The 18,551-nt window shown below is 56.6% G+C and overlaps 1 protein-coding gene and 2 long non-coding RNA genes across 29 annotated transcripts in view; 1 reads left to right on the forward strand and 2 right to left on the reverse strand.

The window, feature by feature from the left end:
• Positions 1–9,785: 9,785 nt before the first annotated feature.
• On the reverse strand, positions 9,786–11,366 carry LOC140595753 (uncharacterized). The gene is made up of 3 exons (XR_011997631.1): positions 11,200–11,366; positions 10,879–11,060; positions 9,786–10,014 (listed from the first exon to the last, which is right to left on the reverse strand). It is a non-coding gene; the product is annotated as an uncharacterized lncRNA (long non-coding RNA).
• A 286-nt stretch (positions 11,367–11,652) lies between these two features.
• The window catches only part of JAKMIP3 (Janus kinase and microtubule interacting protein 3), a 97,046-nt gene continuing 90,147 nt past the window's right edge, over positions 11,653–18,551 (forward strand). For 20 of the 27 annotated variants that reach the window (XM_072740454.1, XM_072740440.1, XM_072740458.1 and 17 more), the window contains exon 1: positions 11,662–11,796. The gene's annotated coding sequence lies outside the window, so the exon portion shown is untranslated. Of the gene's footprint in view, positions 11,797–18,551 lie in introns of all 27 variants that reach the window. The other 7 variants (XM_072740455.1, XM_072740485.1, XM_072740476.1 and 4 more) reach the window with 3 other exon arrangements.
• LOC140595754 (uncharacterized) lies at positions 12,279–13,072 on the reverse strand. The gene is made up of 3 exons (XR_011997632.1): positions 12,983–13,072; positions 12,737–12,792; positions 12,279–12,365 (listed from the first exon to the last, which is right to left on the reverse strand). It is a non-coding gene; the product is annotated as an uncharacterized lncRNA (long non-coding RNA).

Here is an 18,551-nt window from a genome sequence, read left to right on the forward strand (position 1 = left end):
GGCCCAAGGTGCCATCCCAGGGCCCACGGGAAGGAGTGTTGGGCGTCCAGGGCCCGCAGGGCGTCATCCTGCAGCTGGGAGCGTGGACAGGGGTGGGGGCAGAGGCGAGAGGGTCGGGCGGGGGGCGGGGGGCGTCCCGAGGGGTGCACCGGGCAGCGGCCGCTCGCTTGCTGTTGCCGGAACGGCACCTCGCCCCGACGTCATGCGCCCCGGGCCCCGTGGGGTGGAAAGCTGGGGGGCATCCCCAGGTTCCCGAGAGCTGTGGCCCTCGCAGGCTGTGTGGTGCCTCTTGACGTCCAGGCCGAGTCCCCGAACCATCCAGGGGCTCCCTCGTGGTCTCTCTTCCCCCTGAATACTGGGTCGTGGCCTCACAGGCCCTGGCATCTACTGGGTTGTGTGCCCCAGCGAGGAAGTTCCTGGTCCCAGCGGGTGGGTGCCCCGGAGGGTGACCGTGTGCCCTCCTCTCATGGCTGCGGGCTAACGGGCAAGGTTTCCAGTTCTCCATGGGCCACGTTGAAAATTGAGGGGGATCGTGGAAATGTCTACAGAGCGAACCCATGCGGCTTGAAGGATGAGTGCGGCTGCCACCCGGGACAGCGGGCACCCCGGCCGCACCCACCGTCCACCCAGCCCGTAGCTGGCTCCAGGCCTCCTCACGCGTGGGTCGCCCTCGGTACCTGAGCCGCGTTCGGTTCGGCCCAGCTGTGGTGTCGCCACGGGGGGAGGCCTTCCACGACCCGGAGAGAAGCCAGGGCGCAGGGCGGATCGTGGAGCGAGGGCTCCGTGTCGGGGCTGCGTCTGGCTGTTTGAGGCAACTTCCCGCCGTGTGACTCACGAATCGGAGGGTGCGTGGATGTCCCCTAGCTGGGCGGGTGCCGTGCAGGGCGGCCCCGGGTCCCAGGACCCTGCCCGCCGGCCGGAGCCTCGTGGCGTCCTGTGCTCCCACCCGAGACCCGTGAGGCCCGTCAGCGTCCCCAGGGCGGGGCCTCTGTCAGCGCCTGTGACAGGCCCCCGGGGGCGCACCGGCCGCTCACCCCACTTACTGTGCTTCTCTGGGGCCTTCTCTTCGGCGCACCTTTCCGGGCCCTTCTTGGCTGCCCAGGTCTCTGGGGAAGCGTCTGTTCGAGTCTGTTCATGGGTTTTGGGTTTTTTTTTTTTGTTGGTTTTTAAAGATTTTATTCATTTGAGAGAGACAGAATGAGTGGGGGAGACGGGGAGAGAGAAGCCGACTCCTCGCGGAGCAGGGAGCCCGACGCAGGACTCGATCCCAGGACCCCGGAGATCGTGACCCAAGCCGAAGGCAGGCACTTCACCGACGGAGCCCCCCAGCACCCCGAAGTCTGTTCGTGGTTTTATCGGTGGCTTTTCCTTTGGTCACCGAGCTGTGCCCCGCACGCCAGCCCCCGCTCAGGGGACGGACGCGGACACGCTCTCCTCATCTGCCTGTTTATCTTCTCGAGTGTCTTCCCGTGATATCTGCTGGGCTCGTGCATGTTTTCTTTTCGGGGAACCAATGTTTGGTTTTCTCTATATTTTTTTTTTTTAAGATTTTATTTACTTATTCATGAGAGAGAGAAAGAGAGGCAGAGACACAGGCAGAGGGAGACGCAGGCTCCATGCAGGGAGCCCAACGCGGGACTCGATCCCGGGACCCTGGGGTCACGCCCCAAGCTGAAGGCGGCACTAAACTGCTGAGCCACCCAGGCCACCCGTGCTTCTAGGTCTAGACACACGGTGCACCCCCCTCTGTGGTGCCTGCACCCGAGCCCCTCAGGGTGTCTGGTCCACAGGCCGAGTTTTACCCCCTGTGTTCTCACCGTCCTCCGTCCAGGACACTCATTTCTCTCGTGATTTCTTCTCTGCCTCGTGCGTTACTTGGAAGCGTGTTGTCCAGTCCCCCCGTGCTTGGCATTGTGCACGCAGCCTCTTTATGTGGCAGAAATCTCCGTGTCCATACATCTGGTGCTACGTGGCCAGGGAACACGTTCCTTATGATCCCTGCTTTTCAGGGCTTCTGGACGCCAGCCTGGCAGCTCAGCCCTGGGGAACGCCCTCGCGTGCGTGGCGGACGGCGGGTCCCGCTGGCTTCGAGTGCGGCCCGTCCCCCCGACGGCTCCAGCAGCGTTTGCTCCCCGTGGTGGGATTTGCTCTGAGACGCGCCGACATGCAGGCCTGCGATGCCTTCAGAGGTGAGCGGCCCTGTTGTCACCCGACGGGCGCGTGGTCTCTGGGTGCCCCGTGTCTCTCGCAGGCTGCGTCGTCTCACGTCTGCGGCACGTCAGAACCAACACGGGTCGTTTCTCCTCCTTGTTCTTTCCCTCTCTGTTTGGATCCGTCGCCCATAAACGTCACTTCTTACCCCGCCCTCGCCGTCCCCCTCAGTGGGAGCGCTCGGCGCCCCGACGTTTATTCCACCACCCATGTGTCTGGACCCAACCGGCTCGGGACTGGGCTGCCACTGAGTCGCGGGCACCTTCCTTCTGCCCACGTGCTCTGTGACCGCGTCCAACTTCAGAAGTTGATCCGCAGACGCGCGCACACGCCTTCAAGTCATCAAAAACTCAAGGACGGCGCATCCTTGAGCAAAGAGAGCGGCAGGAGGCTGAGCATGGTTTCCGCCCGTTTCCGGAGCCTCATCTTCGAGCTGCGCCGCCCACTCTCCTACACGGGCGGGGACCTCCCTCCTGTGTGACCCGGTCCGGGTCTGCAGTAGAGTGCGGCGCTGCGGGTTCTGCGTAGGATTCTCTATTCACCAACACACGTAAGTGATTTACCATCTCTGATGTCACCTGCTGCCTAAGAATGAAGATTCTGGGTCATCGGCGAAGCGTCTGCCTTCGGCTCCGGTCACGATCTCAGGGTCCTGGGATCGAGTCCCGCATCCGGCTCCGGCTTCTCCTTCTCCCTCTGCTGCTCCCCTCGCTCGTGCTTCTCCCTCCCTCTCCCTCTCTTTCCCCCAAATGACTCTATCTGGTCTCATCACGTCTCCTTCCTCCAGGACCTCGCTTCGCCTTCGAGCTTGTGTGTGCAGGTGGGTCTGCCGAGGATGCTCTCGGCCCTCATCTGCCTGAAAAGGTCCCTCCCATCAGCTTGTGGAAGGTTTTTTTTTTTGCTGCACGTGGAGTTCGGAGTCCACGGGATTGCACACCAGCGTGTTAAAGCTGTTGCTCCAGTGTCTTCGGGCCTGCGTTGCTTCTGAGGACACTCGGCATTGTTCTTTCTCTGTTCTGTCTTGCGGGTTGTGTTGACTTTCCTCCAGGTTGCTTTTAAGGTTTGGTCTTCCTCTTCGATTTTCAGTTTGGTCACAATGTGCCTCGGCACGCTTTTCTGTGCACGTGCCCTCCTCGGAGTCCTCTGAGCTTCCTGGATCTGTGATTAATACCTTTCATTAATTTGGGATCATCTTAGCTATTATTTAGCCTCAAATATTTAGTCCATCCTGTTCACTCGCTCTTGTCCTTCCGGGTCTCCATCTGTATACATTAACATGCATTATAGGCAGTTTGAGTTTTCCGTAGATCTTGGGTGTAATTTTCTTTTTCTTTCTTTCTTTTTTAAGATTGTATGTATTTATTCGACAGACAGAGAGAGCGCAGGAACCAGGGGAGGGACAGAAGCAGAGGGAGAAGCAGGTGCCCGCTGAGCAGGGAGCCCTAGACGGGGCTCGATCCCAGGACCCCGGGACCATGACCTGAGCCTCCCAGGAGCCCCTTGGGTATGATTTTCCATTTATGTTTTTCTTTGTGTTCCCAGTGCAGATGATTTCTACTGACACATCTTTGTCAGTTTTCTCTTCTTGGTTCAGTGTGTCAGTAATCCCACAAAATAGTTAATCTTGGATGTATTTTTCCTTGCCAGCATTTCTCGCCTTCCCATCTGACTCAGACACATGTGCACATCCATGTGGAAACCTCCCGTGGGCGTGGACAGGACCGGGACACTTGTGTCCTGTGAGCAGAGTGCACACGGCCTGGGGCAGCTACTTCTGCGGGGAGGCCGCACACGACGGCAACTTGGTCTCGCGTCTGCTGGTGAGCCGGGCCTGATGGAGCAGCCACATGCCGGCCCGTCTGCCCGAGCAGCCTCTTTGGCAACAAAGTGGGAGATGAGGCCCCGCGTCCAGCGGCCCGAGATGAAACCGCAGCCAGCAGCCTCCGCCAGCACCTTAGTTGTAGCTCCGTGAGAGACCCCGAAAAGGAGGACCTGCCTAAAGCCGTCGCCAGGGCCCTGACCCCAAGATAAATGAGGGTGTCCTGTTTTCCTCTAAGTTTTGGGGTCCTTTGCTACGTAGCAATCGATACACAATGGGTACACACACTGCTGGGATTCTTACTGGGGTTGTGTTATGCTTCTAGCTCACTTTGAGGAGAATCGACTTCTTCATCGCAGCTCCGTCTTCCAGGCAAATAACTCTACATTCTTTATGTTTATCTTTAACATCTCTCGATACATTTTCATGATTTTATCTATAAAGATCTTGCAATTGGGGCAGCCCTGGTGGCACAGCGGTTTAGCACCACCTGCAGCCCAGGGCGTGATCCTGGAGACCCTGGATCGCATCCCACATCGGGCTCCCTCCCTCCCTGCTTGGAGCCTGCTTCTCCCTCTGCCTGTGTCTCTGCCTCTCTCTCTCTCTCTCTGTGTCTCTATGAATAAATAAATAAAGTCTTTAAAAAAAATTCTTGCAATTGTTATACCATTGTAAATGGTTCCTTTTTCATTTTTAGAATTTTCATTTTTTTTAAAGATTGTATTTATTTGAGAGACACTGAGAGAGACAAAGAGAGAGCACGCACAAGCAGGGGGAGGGAGAGGGGCAGAGGGGGAGGGAGAAGCAGACTCCCGGCTGAGCAGGGAGTCCCATGGGGGGCTCATCCCAGGACCCTGGGATGCCTCTCTCTTTCTCTGTGTCTCTCATAAATAAATAAATAAAATCTTTAGGGAAAGAAAACTTCAGGATCGAGGTTTTTTTTTTTTTAAGGTTTTATTTATTTATTTATTTTATTATTTATTTTAAGATTTTATTTATTCATTCATGAAAGAGAAAGAGAGAGGCAGAGACACAGGCAGAGGGAGAAGCAGGCTCCATGCAGGGGCCTGATGCAGGACTCAATCCCAGGACCCCGGGGTCACGCCCTGGGCCGAAGGCAGATGCTCAACCGCTAAGCCACCCGGGCGTCCCCTCAGTGAAATGTCTAAAAAAAGAAAAAGAAAGAAAAAAGAAAAAAAAATCCTTCACCAGATTTAAGAAATTCCTCTCGATTCCAAATTTGCTTAGTTTTTTTAAAAAAAATCATGAATCAATGTTGAATTTTATCTGCTTGTTTTTCCTGCATTCATTTTGTCACTCACATTTATCAATTACACGTTTTCTAAGGTAAGATTGACCAATGACTCCTTTTTCCTCATACTGTTCTTAAGGGGTTTTGCTATTCTCATGAAATAAGTTGGGGATTGTTACCCCTTTTTCTATCTGGAGCAGTTTGTATCAGATTTTATCTTTTGTTCCTTGCACATTTGGTGAAAACCGCCAATAAAGCCATCTGTGCTTAGAGTTTTATTTTGGGGAACTTTTTCACTACTGATTCAATGTCTTTAAAAATCATGGGTTTTTTTAGTTAATTTTGCTACATTTCTAAGAATTTGTACATTTCATGTCAACCTGCAAATTTGTTGGCACAGAATTTACATATTATTATTTTAATATCTGAAGGGTTTTCATAAATTTGTCAGAGGCTTGTGAATTACATGGGTATTTTCAGAGAACCCATTTTGGCTTAGTTTATCCTGTTTATTTCCCCCATTTTATCATGTCTGCCTTATATTTATTAGTTTCTCCTTTTATTCATTCAGGTTTGGTTTGGGCATTTTTCTAGATTCTAGAGGTAGGTGCTTAGCTCCCTACTTTCTGCTGTTTTCTGCTGCTGTATACACTCAGGCATAACAACACTGAGTATATTTTAGCTGCATTCCACAAATTTGATATTTACTATTTTTACCTTCGCTTATTTAAAAGCATTTCTGATTTTTATCATGGTTTATCCTTTGACCAACATGTATTATCTAGAAGAGCATTTATTAATTTCCAAGCATATGGCTATATTCTAGTTACCTTTTTGTTATTGATTTCCACCTTAATGTCACGGTCAGGGAATATGCTCTGTAGGATTCTTTTTTTTTTTTTTTTTTTTTTGCTCTGTATGATTTTAATTCTTGAAAAATTTTTGGGATTTGCCCAGAACCACTTCAGCTTGAAAACATTGTGTGTTTTGAATACAGTCTTTTTTTTTTTTTTTTTAAACACAGTCTTGCATGTATGTCCATTAGATCGAGTTTGTTAATGAGGTTGTTCAGATTTTTTAAATATTTACGGCTTAATTTTCTGTTTATTCTAATAATTATTGTGCTAAGTGTTATTTCCTTCCACTATGGTTATGTATTTTTATATTTTTCCTTATACTTCTTTAGTTTTTATTATTACTTTTTTAAGGATTTTTTAAAAATTTATTCATTAGAGAGAGAGAGCAAGAGAGAGTACAAGCAGGGGGAGGGGAGAGGGAGAGGGAGAAGCAGGCTCCCCGCTGAGCACGCTGGGTCCAGGACTTGGGATCATGATCTGAGCTCAAGGCAGACATTTAACCGACTGAGCCACCCAGGTGCCCCTCTCCTTATACTGCTGTCAAGTTTTGTTTTATATATTTTAAGCCTAAGTTATTATGTGCGTACACATTTAAAATTGATGTATCTTGCTAATGACTTGAACCCCTTATTATAAGTGACCATCTTTATTTCTGTGACTTCATTTTGCCGTAAAGTCTATTTTGTCAGATAATAGTATAGCTACGTCAGCAATGGGGTCGGTTGGGGTGGCAGTGACATTTGTGCTTTTTCCTCATCCTTTCACTTTCAAGTCATCTCTATTTTCAAGTTTGAGGATGTGTCTTTGTTCCTAAATAATTTCCCATATTCTAGGCTCAGTTGATTGCTTCCTTGTGATGCCTCTCATCTCCGGCAAGTCTGCTTGTCAACAAATTCTGATGTTTTTCCTTCATCTGAGAATATTTTACTTCCCTTTCTGTCTTAGTCCTTTCAGGCTACTATAACAGAATAACACATACTCATAAACCACAGACACTTATTTCTCACAGTTCTGGAAGCTGAGAATCCAAGAGTGAGGGTCCGCTCCCTGGTTCTTAGATGGCCGTCTCGCGGTGTCCTTCGGCGGTGGAGGCTCAAGAGGGCTCCTTGCTGTATCTTTTGCAAGGCCACTAATCCCATCATGAGGGCCCCACCTCATGACCTCATCACCTTCCAGAGGCCCCACCTCCCACCACCACCTCACTGGGGATTCCATGTCAGCTCATGAACTTGGAGAGGACACACACACACACACAGTCTACAGCATTTTCATTCTTAAAGGGTATTTTCTCTGCACACACAACTCTGACAGGCTTTTTTTCCTTCAGCATTCAACAATTCTGCTCCGCTTCCTTCTATCCGTCATGTTCCCTGCAAAAATTCAAATTATTTCCTTATACACAATTCATCATTTTCCCTGGGCTACTTTTAGGAGTGTTTTCTTTGTCTTAGTTACCAAATTGGAAAAATTTTCAGCCATTATTTCTTCAAATATTTTTTTTTTTTACCACACTTTCCTCTTTTTCCAGGAGTTGGATAACACAAATGTGAGCCCTTTCGATATTGTGCCCCAGGTCCCTGAGTCTCTGTCATTTGTTTTTCAATCTTCTTTTCCTCTCTGTAATACAAAATGGATCATTTCCATTGCTCGACCTTCAGATTCACTGCCTCCTTCCTCACTCATCTTCATTCCACTGTTGAGTCTCTCTGGTGAGGTTTTTATTTTGGTTATTATTTTTTATTTTATTTTTTGGTTATTATATTTTTTAGTTCTGATACTTCCATTTGATTCTTCTTTATATTTTCCATTTCTTTTTAAAAAATATTTTAGTTATTTATTTTGGGGGGGCAGGGAGGGAGGAGCAGATGGGGAGAAAGAAGGAAAGGGAGAGAATCTCCAGGAGACTCCACGCTGAGCGAGGATCCCCATGTGGGGCTTGATCCCATAACCCCAAGATCATGATTTGAGCCGAAACAAAGAGTCAGATGCTTACTGAGTGAGCCCCCCAGGCACCCCTATATTTTTATTTCTTGGCTTTCCACTTTCTCAAGAGTGTTTACTCTTACTGGTTGGAGCATTTCTATAATACTTGCCTTGTCAGGTAATCCCAACGTCTGTTGTTTCCCCATCGGTGACTGTTACCTCTTCACATTCCAGTTGAGATTTTCATGTTCCTCTGCTTGCTGAGTAATTTTGGATTGTATCTTGCACACGTTGAATACCATGTTATGAAACTCTGGTACTTTCCAAGTTATGGAGAATGTTGATATACTTTGTTGTATCAGGCATGTGACGCACCTGAGTTCTTGCTAAATGTGCCATCCGACCTGTGCAGTGCTATTCAGGTCTGTCCCCTGGGTGCACCAGCCAGTAGGACCAGGGCAGTGGCCCAGCCCATTGTGCCCTCTCGCACTCGGTGCTAGGCTGCTGGGGCCAGACGCGTGCCTGGGCAGCCCAGGGGTGATGCCAGACCACACACAATTTTCTCACATCGCTTTTCTTAGGCACCCCCTTTCTGCAGTCTCCCTAGAGCTTTCCAGATTTCTGAAGGTTCTCTTTTTGGGCATTTTTCTAGAAAACTCTGTATGTACTTCTGATGACAGCACATGTATCTGGGGCCACATGGGAGGTGGAGGACAGAAAACAACAGCAATTTGCCCAACCCTTGTGGGAACAGAGTCCCTCAATTAGAGAGGGAGCTGCTCCCCGTAGAGTGTTAGGCTTCTGTAGTCGCTGCGGTTGCTGTCACCACCATTGGATTATGTGGGGGTGGCCATGAGGGAACAAAGAAAGGACAAAAATAGAAGGAAGATGTACTCCCCCCTCACTAAGCATCAGGGGAGCCGTTTCCTATTTCTTGAGCTGGAATTGGAAGGTGTCTCCTGGAATGATCTCCGTTCATGCCCCTGCCGCTTCCAGGTTGGGGCTGGATTTAATCCATGCTGGGAAATAAGAGCAATCACCACCAGCTTGGTGGTGCTCCAAATTCTAATCTTCCCCCCCAATCTACCTGCTACCATTTACCTTCCAGAATCCTCAAATGGCTACTCCATGCCTCTGTTCAGATTTTAGAGCGGCATTTGGACAGAAATGGCCAGGGGTGGGGGTTGCTGGGGAATGTGCTTACTCCATTTTACCCAGAACCAGAACACTCCGATGAGTATTTTTCCAACCCTAGCTGAGTTTCCCCTTTTATTTACATTTTTGGCCTGGTAAGTCCTCACATACATTTGAAGTGTTTTTATGTTCTGTTTTTAATTTGCTGCTAGTGACACTGAATTGGTACAAGTTTATGTCATAAAATGTTATTACACTTTATATAACCTTCACATACGCATTTAACTTTGGTTTTGAAAAACACCCAAATGCATTGAGAAGTTGTATTTAAGGTGACCTTTCTCATGCTGTTCCCTCGTCCAAGACTGCCCACTCCATGGTGGCCCCTTTGTCCTTCCACACAGGAAAGAGCCAGGACAATGCTTCCCCTGGATGCGGGCGCCTGCCTCGTCCACGTCTGCCTTAGTGCCTTGGAGCAGGGAGAGGCTTTGGGCCATTCTGGGGGAAACAGCCAGGGGTGTGGGTAGGGTGCACATGATCAATCCCCTCCAACTTGTCTGTCTCCCTCCATCCTTAGATGGAAGCCCCCTGTGCGCCTTTGACTCCTTTGACCGAAGAGACGGGGAGGAGATCCAGACTTGAGTCACAGTCCCAGAAGTCACAGCCCTCACACGGTGGTCACACCTGAATCAGGTCACACACCCACATCCTTGTAGTTAGAGCTGGTGTCTCTGGGAAGGATCCTGGCCTCACCCCGTGAGTACGAACATTTCTTCCTGGGCTGAAGAGGACCTGCAGCCACACTCCCCGACTGTGTGCTGGGAAAGGGGAACATGCAGACCTTTAGGGGATCCCTGCACACTGGGTCTGAAACAACAGCCCTGCCGGCATCTCGGTCTTGGACTTCCAGCCTCCTATCTGGAGGATTTTGTTATGGTGGCGTGAGCAGACCGACACAAGATTGTCCTCCAGCACATTCTAAACATGTAAACAAGTTGCCTGAGCAGAGAGTTGATCCTCTGAAGGCACCTTCCCTCCACTGGCATCCTTAGTTTCATGGGAAGCTCCCTAAAACCAGCTGACCAATGACTGGGAAATAGAGCCTGGTGTGCACCTGACCCGGTGCCTTGATGGTCCGGGCGGGAGGGGGCTGGAACCAGCCTTAATGGGAGGAACCAGCCCTAATGGGGGTGGAGGGGCTGATAGGGAGGGAGGGCCACCCGATGGGCATCGGCAAGCAGCGTGTTTGGCTCTCCGCTCTCCGTGGAAGGAGCGTGAGCTGAGATACTCATCTACCCCCATCCCCATGACCAGGGGCTGATAAGGAGCAGCCCCGGAGGATCAGGGTTAAGGAGGTCTGGGAAGGAGCAGGCGGGTGTGTGGACCTTCCGGAGTGGATCAGATGTGAGAATACTTGTGTCCCACATGCACGCTCAGCAGATGCTCCTCCTGACAGGTGCAGAAGACCCATTCCAAAGAGTCAGCCAGTGCTTCCTGAGTCTGCACCAAAAGCTCATGGAGGAAGCGGCAGTGGCAGCATGAGGGTGGTCCCACGCGGGCTTAGGGACCTCCAGCACCCAACCAAGGCTGGAGCAGTGCCTGCCGCTCCGCCTCCCGGCAGCTGAGACCCTGGGGAGCCGCACTGCACAGCCTGGGGCCGGCCAGCCCTCTGGAAGACTTACCTGGGTTTAGGTTTGCCTTCCTGGGTCCACTGGGTTTTTCCCAGGAATGTCCTCCAGAGACTTCCTTTTCCTCTTCCCGTTAAGCCACCCACCGCAGGTCCTTGGCTCTGACCAAGGACTGAAGAAGTGCAGCAGCGGGCGGACACTGTGGGCCTTCCAGGTCCCCCTGTGTGTCCACCACCCTGGATGGCAGAGAATGGTGAATGGGCCGGTGAAAGGTGCCACGGGGGTCGGCTGGGAGGGCACCCCTGCCCCTGAGTCTCTGGCTGTGGAATGCCTTCCTCGCCAACAATCAAGGAACCACAGGTGGTTCGGGCTTACCTGTGGCCGGAGGGCCTGGGGGGAGGGCCTGGGCCCGGGAAGAAGGGCAGCCAGGGGCCGGCACCTCTCCCCACCTCGAGATGATCCACCTGCAAACATGTTGCTGCCCACGCACAGGACCCCGGGCTCCCCGCCCTGCAGGTGCGCGGGGGGGGGGGGGGGGCGCCCTCCCTGGGGGGCGACTCCCCCTGCGCGCAGGTTTTCACGCCGCATCACCCCGCCTGCCGCGCTTCGGGGCTCGGGGGCCCCTCCAGCCCCTCCAGGAGGGCGCCCTCGCAGGTGAGCCCCGGGCGGCGGCAGGTGCAGGGAGCCCCGGGCCGCCGCCTGACGGTGAATTGTGGGCCTGGCTGCCGCGCTCCGCGGGCGGGGCGGGGCGGGGCGGGGAGCCCGAGCTGCGGCCGAGGCTGAGCACGCTCGCGCGGGGCGTGGGGCGCGGGGCGCGGGGCTCGGGGCGGGCGGGGGCGCGGGTGCAGGTCCGAGGGCGCCGCGGCCTCCGCCCCGCGCTCTGCGCAGCAGCCGGGATCCCAGCGGCCGCGGCCCGGGCTTCCGCACCGCCAGCCGCTCGGCGAGGATGCGCTGCGCAGGGAAGGAAAGGAGGTGCGGCCGGGGCGGGGGGGGGGGGCCGGGGGGCCGGGCCGGGGCGGCCGGGGCGGGGGCGGGGGCCTGGGGGAGCCGCCGCCCCGGGCCTCCGCGCTGCGCCCGCGCCTGGCACCGTGCGCCCCGGGCCGGGGCCCTGCGCGGGGGCGGGGGGCGGCCGGGGGCGGAGCCCGGGGGCGGGGGCGGGGGTGGGGGGGCGCCCCTGCTGCGGCCCGGCTCCTCCCGCCCCCAGGGAAGCCCCGGAGCCGCGGCAGGTGCACAGGCCTGGGCGCAGGGACCGGCCCCAGGTGGGGCGCAGGTGCCCGGACCGCCCCGCGGGCGTCTCCGCATCCGGCTGGGCCGCCCCTCCCCCTCGGTGTCAGCGGCTTAATTCCCTGTTCCCGCTTCCAGGAGGGGCGGCAGAGCTGCGGGGGGGCCCCGGAGGGGAAGCGGCAGAATGAAGAGGCCGAGCGGGGCCGCGGGGCCTGGACGGGGTTTTCCTAGGGAATCTGTCCGCCCGTCCCTTTGACCTTGCATCCTGGGAGAGGCAGGCCTGGTGCCCGACCTAGGTGTGGCTCAGTCTTCCCTTCCTGCGGGAGGGACACCTTAAGAGGCTCTGCTGCGTGTCTGCAGGTGCCAGGAAGGGGGTGACCGGCCGGGCAGTGGGAGTCAGAGGCGCCCTCCCTGCCCAGGGCCGAGAGCTGGGTGCTGGCCGGTGGGGGAGCGCCCATGAGGGAGGCCGAGGGCTCCTGCCTCCTTAGGGTGGGCTGGGAGGAGAAGGCTCCAGGCCCTGTGTCTGCCGGGGGGGAGGAGGGGGGTCTAGGACTAGAAGGAGGGGCTCAGGACCCTCCTCACCCCTTCCCGGCCTCTCTGAAAGCTGATTTGTGCCGGTACATTAAGACTGGCTTTGGCAACTGCCTGCAGTGCCCCCCCGCCCCGCCCCCATTCATGACACAGAGACCTGTTTTCCTCCGTGTCAGCTTCAGTCCTCTTCAGCCCCAAGGAGGATCGTGTCCCCTGTAGAAGGGTTTCTGGGATCGGTCAGCAGAACGCGGCTGTGCTCTCAGGAGCAAGAACCCTGGCCCAGCCCCGTGCGTCTCGGGCTCCAGGGGACCTGGGCCAGCCCCGGGGCAGTGAAGGACAGTGCCACAGGCAGGCGGAGCCCTCGCGGTTACTGGGGAAGGGACTCAGCGGCTCAGCATCTTACCTGGACGCACCTGCTTTCTCCCAGAAAGAATCTGGTTGGAAAGCAGGGACGTTGGTAATGGTGCCTTTCGGTTGGGGGATGATGGAAGTTACAGTTTCTGTTCTAAATGGGGTTTTCAAGCAAACGGATGCATCACTGTACAGGCTTCTTGTTTGGGAACTTTATTTCTAGTGAAAAGGTTTACTGCGGCGTTTATTGTCGGTGGTGACGGTGGCCGCTGAGATCCGGGGCGGGAGCGTGGGAGGGAGGGGCCGGCAGCTCGGCAGGCGCCCGGGGCCACCCGCGTGGTCCCACAGCAGCGCTCCCGCAGGCCTGCTGCTCCCAGCCGGGGGCAGTTGGGGGCCTCAGAGGCAAGAGTTCCCGGGTCTGGGCTTCTAGTAACAGCAGTTTGCTCTCCTGATACTGCCAAGATCTACAGGTTGAGAACAACGGCCTAGTGAGCCGAAACGATTATAAAAAAGAAACGGTGATGATAAAAACCCACGTGCTCCAGGCGGTGTTGTGCTCTCTCCACCTGTGTGAAGGTGCACAGGTGGGCCTCGAGACACGGGACGGGCTGCAGGAGGCCCGGGACCGATCTTGAGGGGTGGGAGGCGGTGCCACCGTGGGGCCAGGCTGGGCCACGTCCTCAAGGAGCCTGCAGAGGACGAGATGACGGAATCACAGAGCTTCCTCTACAAGTGGGGAGCCCAAGACCCAGGATGGGGCAGGGTCTTGTCCCAAATTAGGATCTGTGCCCCTAGTCCTGGCACCTGCGGACCCTCCCGGGGGCTGGAGGCACCCTCGGCTCTGTCCTGCCCGCCCCTCGGTCTGAACAGCCACCTCCACACTCACCGAGGCCCCGGGTGAGGCGGGAGCAGGCCCTCTCCACCAGAGCTCGGCCTGGACCACGGGTTGCAGGTCGCAGGGCTGTGCCGCAGTCCAGGGCGGAGTGATGGGGCCTTGTCCCCCCCCCCGCCAGGACTTCCCCCCAAAGATTCCCTGCTGTGGCTGACCTCAGGGAAGGGCCGAGACTCCCCAGCTGGTCTGCCTCTTAGAGGCCTCTCAGGTCAGCCTCGTGTGTGTGCGCCCCAGGGAGGCAGTCGTGGGCCTCACCCCGGGGACCCCACGACGGGAGGCCCTCCCTCTGGGCACAGGGCCAGGTTAGGTGCTGTCACGACAGGCTGTGTGTCCCCACATTCCCGTGTTGGAGCCCTGCGCCCCTGGGACGGTGTGAGGAGGGGGGCCTGTGGAGGTGATGAGGGTTGCGTGAGGTCCCGGGGGGCGGCCGAGAGGAGCCCGCAGAGGGCTCGCTCTGCCCTCCGTGTTGGGCGGGTGAGCGCTCGGCTGGAGGCGGCTGTCTGCACCGGGAGGAGGGCGCCCGTCAGAGCCGCGCCACGCAGGGGCGCAGGGACCCTGATCTGGGACTTCAGCCTGCAGAGCCGCCCGGCCCGGGGCCCCGCTCCCTGACACGGGGCCTTCCGCTCCCGCACCCCACGTCTCCAGCTGCCGCGTCACCTCCTGACTCCGCGGGTGGACGCCCCCTCCCCGCAAAATTTGCATCACGCTATTGTGATTCTATGTGTCATATTCATGGGTATCTTCAAAAATCAGTGAAAAGATGATTTGTTGTGTCTGCGTGACGTTCACCCGTCTCCTGAACTGGGTCCTGATGATCAGAGCTTTGGGCCCGATGCGTCCTTGGCCTCCGAGAGTCCGTGGCCCCCAGTAACTGCCTTAACGTGTGTAGTTGTCTTAGGGCGTCACAGCGGGGCAGGCGGAGTAGCGCAGGTGCAGGTGAGCTCCAGGGAAGCTAGAGCTGCGTGGGCATCGAGGCGCGCGGGATGGATGTGTGGATGCCACGAGGAAGCCGAGTGGGCGGAGGGTGGGCGGCTCCGGGGCAGGACCCACGCGCGAGCTGGGGACACATGCCACGGAGGGCGGTTCTGGGCTGTGTCGGCTCAGGGTCTCGGGGCGGGGGGGGTGGACCCTGCGTCACACGTGCCCATGGCTGGGCCCTCTCAGGGGGTTGGGGTGCGGGGGGCCTCGTGGGGTGAAGCACACGGTGCCTGCACGTTTCCAGCGATGCCCCAGGCGGCCCAGGGTGGCGGGGACGCGGGTCGTGGAGGGCAGAGGAGCCGGGGGAGTCCCACCTGCCCAGCGGTTGAGCCCCGGCCGCCCGCCTTCTCGGGGTGGGACGGCGCCTCTGCAGCGTGGTTTCCACGGATCGTTCCGACATTGGCGATGACGAGCAGAAGGTGGCCCCGCCGCTGCCCCCGCCTGGTGCCGCGGCAGCCTGAGCTCTGGGGAGCTGCGTGGTCCCTCGTTCTCTGCGCTGCTGCGTCGCGGGCTCTGGTGAGCCTGTGTCCCGGCTTCCGCGGCGGCCTCTGGAGTTGGAACTGCCTTACCCAAGGCCCCTGTGTCGAGTCTTTTGTACCGGAAACGGCGATTCTGCTGGTTTGCAGTTTCTTTTCTTTCTTTCTTTTCTTTTTTTTTTTTTTTTTCCTGGTTTACGGTTTCTAATCCAAGCTTTCCTGGGCTGGGCGCCTCGGTGCAAAATCACAGGGTAGTGCAGGTGGTTCCAGGAGGAGAACGGGGCTGGGGTTTGTTGGGCCCAAAGCGTTTCTTTACGGGAGCACCTGGAGGCCAAAGGTCCTCGGGACTCTGGGGTCTTCAGCGCAGGCGGTGAGGAAGGGCCGGAGGCGGACAGAATGTTCTTTTTTAAATTTATAATCTATTTTTATTTTTAAGATTTTATCTATCTTTTCAAGAGACAGAGAGGGAGAGAGAACAAGTGGGAGGGGCGGGCAGAACAGGGAGCCCGATGCCGGGCTCGATCCCAGGACCCCGAGATCGTGACCTGGGCTGAGGGCAGACGCTTCGCCCACGGGGCCCCCGGGCACCCCGAGGCAGACTGCTCTTGACTGGCCCGGAGAGGGAGGAAGAAGGCTCCGGGCGAGGCTCCCCTGCAGCAGCCCAGCCGCCAGGGAGGCCTCCCGCTCACCCCCCCCCCCCCCCCCCCGGGGCACCTGCTCTCCAGGCTGGTTTTCTGGGACATCCGGCGAAGATCCTGGAAGAAGAATGAGGTACTCCGGTGCCTAAGCCAGGAGGTCAGGTCAGGCTGAGGGCTTTTCCCCTTTGAGAGATGAGATGTGAGACCTCCCCTCTTGCCCCTTCCGCCCACGTTTGATCTCCGCGTGGCCACGCACCTCTCGGGAGAGGGTGGGACAGCAGAGGCCCGTCTGGGGACACGCGGAGATGCTCGCGGGGTGGGAGCTGCAGCCTGCAAGCTGTGCCTGGGGACGCCGAGACCCTCTGCGTGGGTCAGCACCGTCCCCTCCTGGCCCCACCTCATGGCTCGGGGCCACCACACTTCCCTCCCTGCCAAGCATTTCTGGGTCACCTCTTCTGGGCCAGACACCCCGGCCCTCGTTGCGGAGGAGAGGCGGGGCCAAGGGCAGACACGGTCTCTGCCCTCCGGGAGTGGGTGGTGGCCAGAAACACAGGCCTGCAGCCGTTGTGAAAGCGCGTGTTCAGTGTCCAGGGCCTTGCCCAACTCCTCGGGAGCCCACGACCTGGCCTGTCCCCTGGCTGCTCAGACGGCAGCTGCCAGAGGCCCGGGGGGAAGCCGGCGAGGGGACGCTGGGGGTCTGCGGGCCAGGAGCAGGCTGGACAGGCCGCGTGGCCGTGGACGCTCGCTCCCAGGCTGGGCTGCTAGGGTGGCTTGGTCCTCAGAGCCCAGGGATGGTGGACGCGGGCGGGCGGCGGAGGTCAGCTCCTGGGTGACAGCGCTGATGGCCTTGGCCGCGTACGTGTGCATCCAGTGGCATTAAGCACATCCGTTGCTGCAGAGGCCCCCGCAGGCCATCTCCGGAGCTTGTCAGCTCGCGGCACTGAATAGCACTGAACTCCGTCCCCTCCCACCCCTGGCGCCCACGCGTGTGACTCCTGCAGGGACCTCACGGGATGGAGTCAGACGGTCTTTGTCCCCTGGGACTGGCTGGTTCCACTCGGTAGGATGTCTCCGTGGCTCACCCGCGTTGTGGCAGGTGTCAGGACTTCTCCCCTCATCAAGGCCTGATGCCGTTCCCGGGTGTCGACGGTCCACACTGCGAGTATCCACCCATGGGCCCGTGGGCGCCCCTTTCCCTGCATCCTCCCCTGCACCTGCCGCCCTTCCTCACTTACGTCCATGTGAGCCGGAGCCTCGCTGCAGCTTTGGTTTGCATTTCCCTTTAGTGGTGTTGGGCATCTTTTTAATGTGTTTATTTTTTAAAAGCTTTATTTTTAGCTAGTTCCAGGCTTACGGCCCAGAGCTCTGCTGACCCCTCGCCCGGGCCCCCCAGCGCTGGCAGCTTAGGGGACCAGGCACTGGAATCGCTGCGGCGCCGCCCACCCTACTCAGGCCTCCCCGGCTGTGGGCTGTGCTAGCGCTAAGGCCCTTCCTCCGCCCCCGGGCCGTGCCCGGACCCCGCGTTGTGCTGGGGTCCCCTGGTCTCCTCCAACCTGCCATAATTCCTTGCCTGGTCTCTTGGGACATTGGTATGCTGCAAACTACTGGCTCGTTATTTGGTAAAATGCCCACGATTGAGTTCTTCTCAAACCACAACGAGGTTACGTGTCTTTGGCAGGAAGCTCACAGCAGCGCCTATGCCCCTTCTCTGCGTCCTGCTTCCCGAGCTGTCCGTGTCCCTGTCCTGTCGACGGTGACACTGGTCCGGACGTCCTGGGGGCCAGGTTTCTGCACTGCAGCCGGCCAGTGTCTCGGGGGGCCTGTGGAGACCCCGCCTCTCCGGTCACCCCCGCTGGCCTAGCGTCCCCTGCGTGTCCTGCCCCCCACGGTGGTCACTGTGCTGTTTGCCTTGTGGCCCTCGAGCCCCTTCTTCGGCTCACGTCGCTGGTTGGAATCCTCCCATCAGGAAGAGCCGTGCCTGCCCCTCGTTATTTGCCCGCTGATTTCCACGTCAGTGCGGACACGTGGACGACCGACTCGTCCCTGGTAACGTCCGGTAATAACCCCGTGTGTTCCGTGTGACGAGCGGCCCCAGCTTTCTGCCTTAGGACCGCCTTGGGCTCGGCTCCTGTGTTCTTGGAACAAGCTCCCTTTTCTTTCAAAATTTTATTATATTATTATTAGTTATTATTATTAGCTATTATAAAAAGTTTATTACATTATTATTAGTTATAAATTATTAAAGTCATTATCCTTACTAATTTAGCACTTTCTTAGTTTCTGGAGCCATGGACGTGCCGTACTTGGCTGCTTCTGAAATCCTTGATTCATGGTTTCTCTCATAGATTTTTTTTTTTTTAATGTTTCTCCATTGTTTCCTTGCTTCTGTGTGAGTTTTTTTTTTTTTTTTAAGATTTTATTTATTTACTCATGGGAGACACGGAGAGAGGCAGAGACACAGGCAGAGGGAGAAGCAGGGTCCCTGCGGGGAGCCCGACGTGGGACTCGATCCTGGATCCCGCCCTGGGCCGAAGGCAGGCGCTAACCCGCTGAGCCCCCCACGGATCCCATTCTGTGTGGGTTTTGAAAGTCTGACTATCGTCGGCTTCTTTTGACTCTGGAAGGCAACTGACCTTT

The sequence above is a fragment of the Vulpes vulpes genome, chromosome 15 (assembly GCF_048418805.1).
Source record: "Vulpes vulpes isolate BD-2025 chromosome 15, VulVul3, whole genome shotgun sequence".
NCBI classification, from domain to species: Eukaryota; Metazoa; Chordata; class Mammalia; order Carnivora; family Canidae; genus Vulpes; species Vulpes vulpes.